A 12,300-nucleotide genomic window follows, 5' to 3' on the forward strand; every position below is an offset into this window, starting at 1 on the left:
TAATCCCAGCACTTTGGGAGGCCGAGGCAGGTGGGTCACTTGAGGTCAGGAGTTGGAGACCAGCCTGGTCAACATGGTGAAATCCTGACTCTACTAAAAGTACAAAAATTAGCCAGATGTGGTGGCGCATGCCTGTAATCCCAGCTACTCAGGATGCTGAAGCGTAAGAATTGCTTGAACCTGGGAGGTGGAGGTTGCAGTGAGCCAAGATTGTGCCACTGCACTCCAGCCTGGGTGATAGAATGAGACTCTGTCTCAAAAAAAAAAAAAAAATATATATATATATATATATATGTGTGTGTGTGTGTGTGTGTGTGTATGTATATATAAACAAGCACAGAAGTCAATGATTTCATGAATATTAAGTTAAATCTTTACATTAAAAATATAAGTTGAGTTTTGCATACACCACCATTGCCTCCAGGGGCCCCATACTATCAGCCATGGTTAACCCCACCAAGTTCTTCGATGAGCCCCTGGGCCGCATCTCCATCCAGCTGTTTGTAGACAAGTTTCCAAAGACAGCAGAAAGTGTTAATGCTCTGAGCATTGGAGAGAAAGGATTTGGTTATAAGGGTTCCTGCTTTCACAGAATTATTCCAGGGTTTATGTGTCGGGGTGGTGACTTCACATACCACAATGGCACTGGTGGCAAGTCCATCTATGGGGAGAAATTTGATGATGAGAACTTCATCTTGAAGCAGACAGGTCCTGGCATCTTGTCCAAGGCAAATGCTGGACCCAACACAAACGGTTCCCAGTTTTTCATCTGCACTGCCAAGAGTGAGTGGTTGGATGGCGAGCATGTGGTCTTTGGCAAGGTGAAAGAAGGCATGAATATTGTGGAGGCCATGGAGGGTTTGGGGTCCAGGAATGGCAAGACCAGCAAGAAGATCACCACTGCTGACTGTGAATGACTCTAATAAGCTTGACTTGTGTTTGTGTTGTTTCGGTTTTGAGAAGGTTTCACTCTTGCCTTCCAGGCTGGAGTGCAATGTCACAGTCTCGGCTCACTGCAACCTCCGCCTCCCAGGTTCAAGTGATTCTCCTGCCTCAGCCTCCTGAGTAACTGGGATTACAGGTGAGCACCACCACGCCTGGCTAATTTTTGTATTTTTAGTAGAGACAGAGTTTCACCATGTTGGACAGGCTGGTCTTGAACTACTGACCTCAGGTGATCCTCCCACCTTGGCTTCCCAAAGTGCTGGGATTACAGGCTTGTGCCACTGTGCCCAGTCGACTTATGTTTTATCTTAACCTTGAGACCATTCCTTCTGTAGCTCAGGAGAGCACTCCTCCACCACCCCATTTGCTCACAGAGTCCTAGAATCTTTGTGTTCTCACTGCAGTTCCCTTTGAGCTCCAAGATTTCCTTCTTCCCTTCCATGCCTAGCTGGATTGCAGAGTCAAGTTTATGATTATTAAATAAAAACTAAATAATGACAACAAAAAATATGAGTTGATTTAAATAAAAATATCAAGTAAATATTAGTATAGGCAGCAAGCGGATATGGCAAAAAAAATCACTAAAATTTGAATGCGAATGGCTAAAATTCAGGAAATATGGCTTTAATAAAAACAGATAGAAGCTGTGGCATATGCTTGTAGTCCCAGCTGACGCCCAGGAGAGAGGAGTGCTTGAGCCTGGAAGTTCAGGCCCAGCCTGGGCAACATAGTGAGACCTTGTCTCAACAACAAAAATGAAAAAAATCAACAACAACAAAAATAAACACAGATACATCTAAAATTGCTCTGGATCTTTGGAACAGGTCTGCCCTGATGTGGTGCTTTATGGGCCTGGGCACCCTGGCACAAGCCCTTTCTGGCACAAGGAGAAGCTGATGAGATTCATGCTTACCGCCAGCTTGCTCCAGGCCACTTTCAGCCACCAGCACCATGGCCTTGTGCCTCCCTTGTCTCTGTTCTCTCCCTGGGATTTCCCCCAGGCTTGACTCTTCTCTCAATTCCTCTGTGCATGGCCTGAACTTGCCTTTGCAACCTGGCGTGGATCAAACTGGCTTCCTAGTTTCTGTCCCCCAGCTCCATTCACCCTTGAGCACTGGCCTCACTTCGTCACCTCTTTCTGTATCTACACCCTTTGCCACTTCACTTTGCAGTGTGCCCTCTCAATGTGACTCTGGGCTGGTCATGAGACCTGTGTTGACCAATCGAACCAGGCTGAAGTGACAGTGCACCAGTTCCAGAGGCCCTGAGTGTCTCCATGCCATCTTGTGCATTTCTGCCATCTCTAAGGGGACAAAATCAGCACGTCCTAGGATAAGGGTGAAGTATGTGGAGCAGAGCTGCCTCAGCCAAGCCTTCAACTTCCAGCAGCACTCCAGCCCTCCCACAAACTCATGAAAAATAAGACATCATTGTTTTTTTCAGCCATTGAGCTTTGGAGTGTCCATGTGTCGGTTAGCTGTGGCTGTGTATTTGTTACAGAGCAGAAAATTCTTGCACAAGTGGGATCAAGCATTTTCCCACTTTCATAACTATGCCCCATGGCGTCGCCACTGATATTGCTCTGCCTAGCACTGGGAAGAGGAGGTAGTGAGGGCAAATGGAGCCCCTTTTGCCCAATCCAGGGAGCAATAGGCAACTGTCACCCACAAATGACATGGCTCCCACAATCTACTTCCCAGAAGACAGTCCTACCTAGCTGGGACTGGAGGTAGGATACAATTTAGAGGTGTATTCCAGCCCCAGGGTGCTGGGTGAGGCCTGGGGATGCGTCCCGGCCCACAAGACAGAATTGGAATCTTCATGTCCGCCAGATTCTGGGCCTCTCTCTCCTGTGTCACAGATGGGAATTCTTTCCACATTCTTGCCAGTGGACCTTCTCACTCTTTTCCAGGCTCCTTGGAGGTCACTGCCCTGATGATAACATGGTCTTCCCTTCAAGGAAGCCACGTTTCTATGAGGGCTCTGGCATGTGCATTGGTGAGTCGAAGCTTGACTGTGTTATAGCTTCTCCGCTGTTAGTGTGGGGCTTGGGGGTTTTTACTTTAACCACATGGATTAGTCAGGGTCGTCCAGAGAAACAGAACAAACAGGATGGCGCTATAGACACAACTATAGATGTAGAAGAGGGGATTTATGATGGAGATTGGCCTGAGTGATTGGGAGCCTAAGAAGTCCCACAGTATGTCGTCTGCAAGTTGAAGAACCAGGGAAGTTGATGGTGTCATTCAGTTTGAGCTTGAAGTTCTGAGAACCAGGAGCTTCGATGTCCCAGGGCAGGAGAAGGTGGATGTCCCAGGTCCAGAAGTGAGTGAATTTGCTTTTCCTCTGTCTTTTTGTTCTATTTGGGCCCTTGGTGGATTGAATGTCGCCCACCTACATTGGTGAGGGCAGATGTGTTTTACTCGGTCTACTGATTCGAGTACCAATCTCTCTGAAAACACCCTACTAGATGTACCCAGAAATAATGCTGCACCTGCTATCTGGGTATCCCTTAACCCAGTCAAGTTGACACCTAAAAGTAACCATCACACCACACTTTCACAAACACATGGGTGCTTGCGGACTCGCCTTTTCCAATGGTTTTGCCTGCCTCCTCCACAAGCACAGGCAAAGTCAGTTTCAAGGACAGGAGTCCCCCACTGTTGCTTGGTGTACTGGTGATCTAAACAAATACATGCATTAAAGGGAATTTCTGTCATTTTTTAACCACCATACTTTCATCCCTGGTCCTCATGACCCCTTGATTTCTTTCTGAGGAATGCCCTCCCTCCCACTGTGATAACAGAGGGGCCAGGCTCTCCGTCTGTCTCCCAGCTCTAGGAGAGCCAGAGGTTGAGCCCCAGGCCAGAGCTCAGCCAATCAGAGGCTGTCCTGTGAGCAAGTGATGCCAGGACTGATGGGATGGCCGGAATGTGTGGTACACAGATACAACAGCATCACGCTAACCAGACCGTGTCCCTGTGAGAGCTGGGGTGGGACTCCACTGCTCGGCTCCCAGGGCTCCCAGGAGCTCTGCCTGCCCTCAGCTTCCTGTGTAGGCTCTCTGCACCCCCTCTTTTAAAAAAAAAATTAAAAAAAATTTTTTTTAGATGAAGTCTCACTTTGTAGCCCAAGTTGGAGTACAACAGTGTGATCTCAGCTCACTGCAACCTCTGCCTCCTGGGTTCAGGTGGTTCTCCTGCCTCAGCCTCCCAAGTAGCTGGGATCACAGGCATGCACTACCACGCCCTGCTAATTTTTGTATTTTCAGTAGAGACGGGGTTTCACCATGTTGGCCAGGCCGGTCTGGAACTACTGACCTTAGGTGATCCCCCTGCCTTGGCCTCTCAAAGTGCTGGGATTGCAGGCGTGAGTCACCATGCCTGGCTGCACCCTCCCTAGTTGATCCTTCTTGCTTGGTTAGGCAGAGACAGTCTCCAGTTCTTACAACTACAAGGCCCACACATGAAGGACAAAATGTTTCGGTTAATAATGTTTTCATGTGTATAAGTCCTGTTTTTGTTTTCCAGTTGAATTGAAAGTTCCTTCTGGGCAGGAACTCTTTTTTTTCCTTTACCCTGGGTCCAGTACTTGGCATGCAGTAGATTCTAGGGCAGAGCTGGAGGCAGGTGGAGGCTGCCTAGAGCCAGAAGGCTTGTATTGAGGTCCATCCCTGCACTCACTCACTGTGGGACCTTGGCTGAGTCCCGCGGCATTTTCAGTCTCGACATTGCATCAATTAAACGGGTGTGATGCTTATAATGATCACCCTCCTTCTAGGCCTCAGGCCTCTGTGAGGTTTTAATGAACGAAGGCTAAAGAAGCTCCACAGAGATGGTGACTTGCCCAGAGCACAGCTCTTGCCCTCAAGGAAGAGACACTCGAGCAAATAGGCAACTGGAAACAGGATGGCTTCATGGGCATGTGTGACTTACACAGGGCCCTGCACTCAGAAGAATCACATGACTGACTTAGGCTCTGCAGCTGCCATCTTGAAATTCTTAATAACTTTTTAACGGTGTTGGGGGTGGGATTGCGGGGGGACAGTCTACACTTTCATTTTGCACTGGGTCACACAAATTATGTAGCTAGTTCTGATTAAAATGCAGCAAGAACTAACATGAGACTGGACACAGAAACCAGACCCCAGAGCACATACCATATGAGTCCATTGGTATGAAGTTTGAAAACAGGTGGCACTAACCTAAAGGATTGGAAGTTGGAATAGTGGTTACCAGGGCTAGGGGGAGGAAGGGATGGTGGATGGTGAACAAAAGGACCTTGGAGGGCTCCTGGGGTTCTAGGAATTCCTTCCTTCCTTCCTTCCTTCCTTCCTTCCTTCCTTCCTTCCTTCCTTCCTTCCTTCCCTCCCTCCCTCCCTCTCTCTCTGTCTCTCTCTCTCTCTCTTTCTTTCTTCATCTTACTTTTTCTTTGTTTTTATTTCAATAGGCTTTTGGGAAACAGGTGGTGTTTGCTTACATGAATAAGTTCTTTAGCAGTGATTTCTGAGATTTTGGTGCACCCATCACTTGAGTAAAAATGTTCTCTCTTTCTTTCTCCCTCCCTCCCTCCTTTCCTTCCTTCCTTCCTTCCTTCCTTCCTTCCTTCCTTCCTTCCTTCCTTCCTTCCTTCCCTCCCTCCCTCCCTCCCTCCCTCCCTCCCTCCCTCCCTCCCTCCCTCCCTCCCTCCTTCCTTCCTTCCTTCCTTCCTTCCTTCCTTCCTTCCTTCCTTCCTTCCTTCCTTCCTTCCTTCCTTCCTTCCTTCCCTCCTTCCACAGAATCTTATTTTGTTGCCCAGGCTGGAGTGCAGTGGTGCAATTATAGCTCACTGCAGCCTCAACCTCCTGGACTCAAGTGATCTTCCTGCCCCAGCCTCCCAAGTAGCTAGGACTACAAGAATGTGCCCACATGCCTGGCTAATTTTAAACAAATTTTTATAGAGAAGGGATCTCACTATGTTGCCTAGACTGGTCTTGAACTCCTGGCCTCAAGTGATCTTTCCACATCAGTCTTCCAAAGTGCTGGGATTGCAGGCATGAGCCACCTCGCCCAGACTTAGAAATGTTCTATTTCTTGACCTGAGAGCTGGCTATACAAGCTTGCTCACTGTGTTAAAATTCGCTAAGGATTTGTGCACTTTTCTGCATATGTGTTAAACTGCAGTACAAGGTTAAAAGAAAATGTGTGAAATGATGTACACATTGCAAAGGAAAGTCCAGGGAGCTGAGCTTGAGCCACCTTGGGGGTGCTCAGAGAAGGCTTCCCTGGAGAGGGGCCTGGGTAAGATCCTGAAGGAGGAGGGTGGGAGTTGGGGAGTTTTGTGGCTCCCCACTAAGGGATGATGTGCCTGTCTGGCAGGAGCTAGACACATGCATGGCCCAGGAGAGCACCTGCTTGTACTGAGTCTGGCTCTGCCTGGGAGCTTGAGGATGCGAATGAATTAGAGACACAAAGACCAGCCTGTGGGGGCCCTGGACTCTACCCTCTGGGCTCGAGACTCCAGCTGCAGTGTGGAGGGCAGCCTGGGGTGGGAGATGGGAGGCAGGGAGACCTTGCAGAGGCCACTGGACTTTCCAGGTAAGCAGCATTGGGCTGGAGGAGTGTAGGCAGGAGAATGGATTCTGGAGACTTTTTTTCCAGTGGTAGCTGTGGTGGTTTTCACATAGGATCACAAATTCCTTGGCATTTGTCCTGTCAAGAGATGAAGTCTAATTTCATCCCTTATTTTTTATTTTTATTTTTTTTTTCTGAGATGAAGTCTTGCTCTCTTGCTCAGGCTGGAGTACAGTGGTGCAATCTCAGCTCATTGCAACCTCCGCCTCCGCCTCCCAAGTTCAAGCGATTCTTCTGCCTCAGCCTCCTGAGTAGCTGGGATTACAGGCACATGCCACCATACCCGGCTAATTTTGTGTTTTAGTAGAGATGGGGTTTCACCATATTGGCCAGGGTGGTTTCAAACTCCTGACCTCAGGTGAGCCGCCTGCTTCGGCCTCCCTAAGTGCTGGGATTACAAGCACAAGCCACTGCACCCGGTTTTTTTTTTTTTTTTTTCCAGACAGAGTCTCACTCTGTCACCCAGGCTGGAGTGCTGGAGTGCTGTGGCATGATCTCAGCTCACTGCAACCTCCACCTCCTGGGTTGAACCAATTCTCATGCCTCAGCCTCCCGAGTAGCTGGCATTACAGACACCTGCCATCATGCCTGGCTAATTTTTGTATTTTTAGTAGAGATAGGGTTTTGTTATGTTGGTCAGGCTGGTCTCAAACTCCTGACCTCAAGTGATCTGCCCACCTTGGCCTCCCAAAGTGCTGGGATTATAGGCATGAGCCACGGTGCCCGGCCTAATTCCATCCCCTTTGAATGTGAGCTGGCCTTAGTGACTTGCTTCTGATGAGTAGAATGTGGCTGAAGGGATACTGCGCGACATCCCAGGCTAGATTAAAAAAGGTCATGCCACTTCTGCCTGGCTCCCTTGGAACTCAACAGCCATCCTGCAAAGAAGCCCAGACTATAAGGAAAGGCCACATTCGGGTGATCTGGTTGACTGCCCTATGGAGATCCCAGGTGACAGTTAATCTCAAGTCCAGATATGTGCAAGCAGAAGTTTTCAAGACGACCTCAGCTGCATGAGCCTCTGAATGAGAGCTGCCTGCTGCCTGGCTTCCTGGCTGGCAGCCGTGATTTTTGCCACTAAGTTTGGCTGGTTTGTTAGCAGCAAGAAAACAGCAGCCTAGGCTGTTTCGAGGAATTACTAGAGAAGCTTAAAAAATTCCCACCACCCAGGTCATGCCCAAGCATTATTTTTCAGAGCTCCCAACACGCATCTGAGGTTGAGAAGCACTGCAGGAGGCCAACCCTGAGGCCTCGGAACCTCAGTGGAGACAGCAGCCTGGGTCGACTTCACGAAACACCCCTTTCCTTTCCGCCACCTCCCTTCACTCAGCTCTCTTTTGTCCCCGCCCACTTGTTTCCATCTTCAGTTCCTGGTAGATGAAAGGGATCCATTTAAGTGGCAGGGACTTTGAAATCAGTGTGTCAGTCCCTGATGCTTGTTTTATTTTCAAAGCAACATAGGAGAATGGATGTGGAGGGGAAGCGGGGAGGCTCTCAAGGGCGGCAGTGGGAATAGGATTGCCAGATAAAATACATTAAATTTGAATTTCAGATAAACCATGAATTTTCTTTTTGGTAGAAGGATGCTCCAAATATTACATGGACATACTTATACTAAAGGATTACTTGTTGTTCATCTGAAATTCAAATTTAGGTGAATGACCTATATTTTTATTTGCTAAACCTGGCAACTCTAAGTGTGAAGCCAGGTCAAGGTGACACCCAGGACTCATCTAGGGATGTTTGCAGACTCCCAAGTCCCTTCACCAGCAAAGCAGGAGACCTCTCAGGAATCCCCAAGCTCTTGCTCTTATTTAGGGAAAGTGAGGCTCCAAGACAGGAAGTCACACATTCAAAACAGGCAATTCTTGGTTTGCACGTTATCGTGGTCACTAAACCCACGTATTTTGAAACCATGTTCTTGCTTTTTGCATGAAGGTTTTTGTATTGACATAAATTTTCAACTCTGTTGGGTAATGCCTGGGAGTGTGATTGTTGGGTTGTGTAAGTCTATGTTTGACTTTGTAAGAAACTGCCAAACTGTCTTCCAGAATGGCTGCACCATTTTATCTTCCCACCAGGAATGAAAGAGAGTTTCAATTTCTCTCCATCCTTGCCAACACTTATCTTCCTTTAATTAAAAAAAAATTTAAGGCTGGGCGCAGTGACTCACGCCTGTAATCCCAGCACTTTGGGAGACTCAGGTGGGCAGATCACTTGAGGTCAGGAGTTGGAGATCAGTCTGGCCAACATGGTGAAACCCCATCTCAACTAAAAATACAAAAATTAGCAGGGTGTGGTGGGATGTGCCTGTAATCCCAGCTACTCGGGAGGCTGAGGCAGGAGAATGGCTTGAACCCAGGAGGTGGAGGTTGCAGTGAGCTGAGATCATGCCACTGCACTCCAGCCTGGGCCACAGAGTGAGACTCCATCTCAAAAAAATAAATAAAATAAAAAAATAAGAAATAATAGCTATGCTAGCAGCTGTGAGATGGTCTCTCATTGTGATTCAGATTTGCATTTCCCTAATAATTAGTGATATTGAGCATCTTTTCATGTGCCTATTGGCCATTTGTTTATCTTCTCTGGAGAAATAGCTATGCAAGTTCTTTGCTCATTTTGGGGTTTTCCATGAAACTCCTGCAGCTCAATGACAACAAAGAAAACAGTGCAATATATATGTGCTTGATATTAAACCCTTATATATAAAATACAAGATTTGCAAGTGTTTCTTCTCGTTCTGTGTGTTATCTTTTCACTCTCTTGATAGTGTCTTTTTTTTTTTTTTTATTTGAGATGGAGTCTTGCTCTGTCTCCCAGGCTGGAGTGCAGTGGCCTGATCCCAGCTCACTGCAACCTCTGCCTCCAGGGTTCAAGAGATAATCCTGCCTCAGCCTCCCAAGTAGCTGGTACTACAGGTACCACCACCACACTGGGCTAATTTTTTGTATTTTTAGTAGAGATGGGGTTTCACCATGTTGGCCAGGCTGGTCTTGAACTCCTGACCTCAAGTGATCTGCCCACCTCAGCCTCACAAAGTGAGGGGATTACAGGAATGAACCACCACGCCCGGCTGATAGTGTCCTTTGATGCGTAAAAGTTTTTAATTTTGATGATGTCCAATTTACAGTTGTTTTCTTTTGCCTCCTGTGCTTTTGGTGGCTTATTTGAGAAACCACTGCCAAATCTAAGATCATGATTTGCCCCTGTGGATTCTGCTGAGTTTGACTTTAGGTCTTACATTCAGGTCTTTGATCAATCTTGAGTTAATTTTTATTCATAGTATAAGGCAAGGGTCCAACTTCATTCTTTTGCACGTGCATATCCAGCTTCCTTGGCACCATTTGTTTTGTTTTCTTTTTCTTTTTCTGTATACTTCTTATATAAGGCACCATTTATTAAAGAGACTGTTCTTTTCTTATTGAATGGTCTTGAAATTCTTGTCAAAAATCAGTACACGAGAGGGTTTATTTCTGGGCTCTTTATTCTAGTCTGTTGGACTATATGACTATCTGAGACCACAGTGTTTTTGTTTTTTTTGTTTTCTGAGACAGAGTCTTGCTCTGTCCCCCAGGCTGGAGTGCAGTGGTGCGATCTCGGCTCACTGCAACCTCTGCCTCCCACATTCAAGTGATTCTCGTGCCTCAGCCTCCCAAGTAGTAGCTAGGAATACTATTAGCTGCCACCATGCCCAACTTTTTTTTTTTTGTAGTTTAGTACAGACAGGGTTTCACCATGTTGGCCAGGCTGGCCTCGAATTCCTGACCTCAAGTGATCCACCCGCCTTGGCATCCCAATGTGTTGGGATTACAGGCATGAGCCACCATGCCTGGCCTCATAGTGTTTTGATGACTGTAGCTTTGTATTAAGTTTTGAAATCAGGAAGTATGAGACCTTCAACTTTGTTCTTGTTTTTCGGTTATTTTGGTTATTTGGGTCTCTTGAAATTCCATACAAATTTTAGGATCAGTTTCGCTACTTCCGCAAAAAAAAAAAAAAAAATTCCATTGGGATTGGATAGGAATTGCACTGAATCTGTAGATGGCTTTGGGGAACATCGTTGTATTAGTCTGCTTGAACTGCTATAACAAAATACCATGACAGGGTGGCTTAAACAATAGAAATTGATATTCCTCACAGCTCTGGAAACTAAGGGTCCATGATGTAGGTGTTGGAAAAGCCAGTTTCTCATGAAGTTTCTCTTCCTGGCTTGTCCATGACCACCTTCTTACTATATCCTTGGATGGGCTTTCCTTGCATGCAGAGGGAAAGAAAGCTCTCGGGTATCTCTGCCAGGATACGGACACTAATCCTATTGAACCAAGGCCCCACCTTCATTTGACATTAATTACTTCCATAAGGGCCCTATCTTCAGAAACAGTCACATTGGCTCTTAGGGCATTGACATATGCGTTCTGGAAGAACACAAACATTCAGCCCATAACAATCGTCATCTTAACAATATTGTCTTCCAATCCATGAACGCAAGATGTTCTTCCACATATTTCTGTTTAATTTCTTTTGGCAGTGTTTTGTAGTTTTCAATGTACAAATCTGGCTTGTCCTTGGTTAAATTTTTTACTAAATATTTTATTCTTGATGCTACTGTACATGGAATTGTTTTCTCAATTTTCTTTTCAGATTGCTGTTTCCTACTATATAGAAATATATATCCTATTATATAGAAACTGATTCTCATGTGTTGATTTTGTATCCTGCAGCTTTGCTGAATTCATTAGCTCTAACAGTTGTGTGTGTGTGTGTGTTGGGTAGTATTCATTAGGATTTTCTACATATAAGATTATATCATCTACCAAGAGAGATAATATTACTTCTTGTCTTCTAACTTGACTGCCTTTTATTTCTTTAGCTTGCCTAATTGCTGTGACTAGAACTCCTAGTACTATGCTAAATAGTAGCGGTAAAAGTGTGCATCCTTGTCTTGTTCCCAGTTTAGAGAACAAAAATCTTCAGTCTTTCATGATTACGTTAGTTATGGGCTTTTCTTATATGGTCCTTATAATGTTGAAGATGTTCGTTTCTATTACTACTTTACTAAGTGTTTTATCTTGATGTTGGATATTGTCAAATGCTTTTTCAGCATCATTTGACATGATGATGATGATGATGATGATGATGATGATGATGATGATGATTGAGACACAGTCTTGGTCTGTCACCCAGGCTGGAGTGCAGTGGCACGATCTCAGCTCACTGCAACCTCTGCCTCCCAGGCTCAAGCGATTGTCCTGCCTCAGCCTCCCAAGTAACCGGGATTACAGGTGTCTGCCACCGTACCCAGCTAATTTTTGTATTTTTATTAGAGATGGGGTTTCACCATAATGGCCAGGCTAGTCTTGAATTCCTGACCTCAGGTGATTCACCTGCCTCGGCCTCTCAAAGTGTTGGGATTACAGGCATGAGCCACCGTGCCAGGCCCATTTGAGATTATTATGTGGCTTTCCCCCTTCATTCTATTTTTTTTTTTTTGAGACTGAGTTTCCCTCTTGTTGCCCAGGCTGGAGTGCAGTGGCATGATCTCAGTTCACTGCAACCTCTGCCTCCCGGGTTCAAGCAATTCTCCTGCCTCAGCCTCCTGAGTAGCTGGGATTACAGGTGCCCACCACCACACCCAGCTAAGTTTTTGTATTTTTAGTAGAGACAGAATTTCACCATGTTGGCCAGGCTGGTCTCGAACTTCTGACCTCAGGTGATCCTCCCGCCTCAGCCTCCCAAAGTGCTG

General features: G+C 46.3%; 1 pseudogene; it reads left to right on the forward strand.

The window, feature by feature from the left end:
- Positions 1-443: 443 nt before the first annotated feature.
- LOC144337086 (peptidyl-prolyl cis-trans isomerase A pseudogene) lies at positions 444-917 on the forward strand (annotated as a pseudogene).
- Positions 918-12,300: the final 11,383 nt, after the last annotated feature.

This window comes from Macaca mulatta, chromosome 19 (genome assembly GCF_049350105.2).
Source record: "Macaca mulatta isolate MMU2019108-1 chromosome 19, T2T-MMU8v2.0, whole genome shotgun sequence".
NCBI lineage: Eukaryota > Metazoa > Chordata > Mammalia > Primates > Cercopithecidae > Macaca > Macaca mulatta.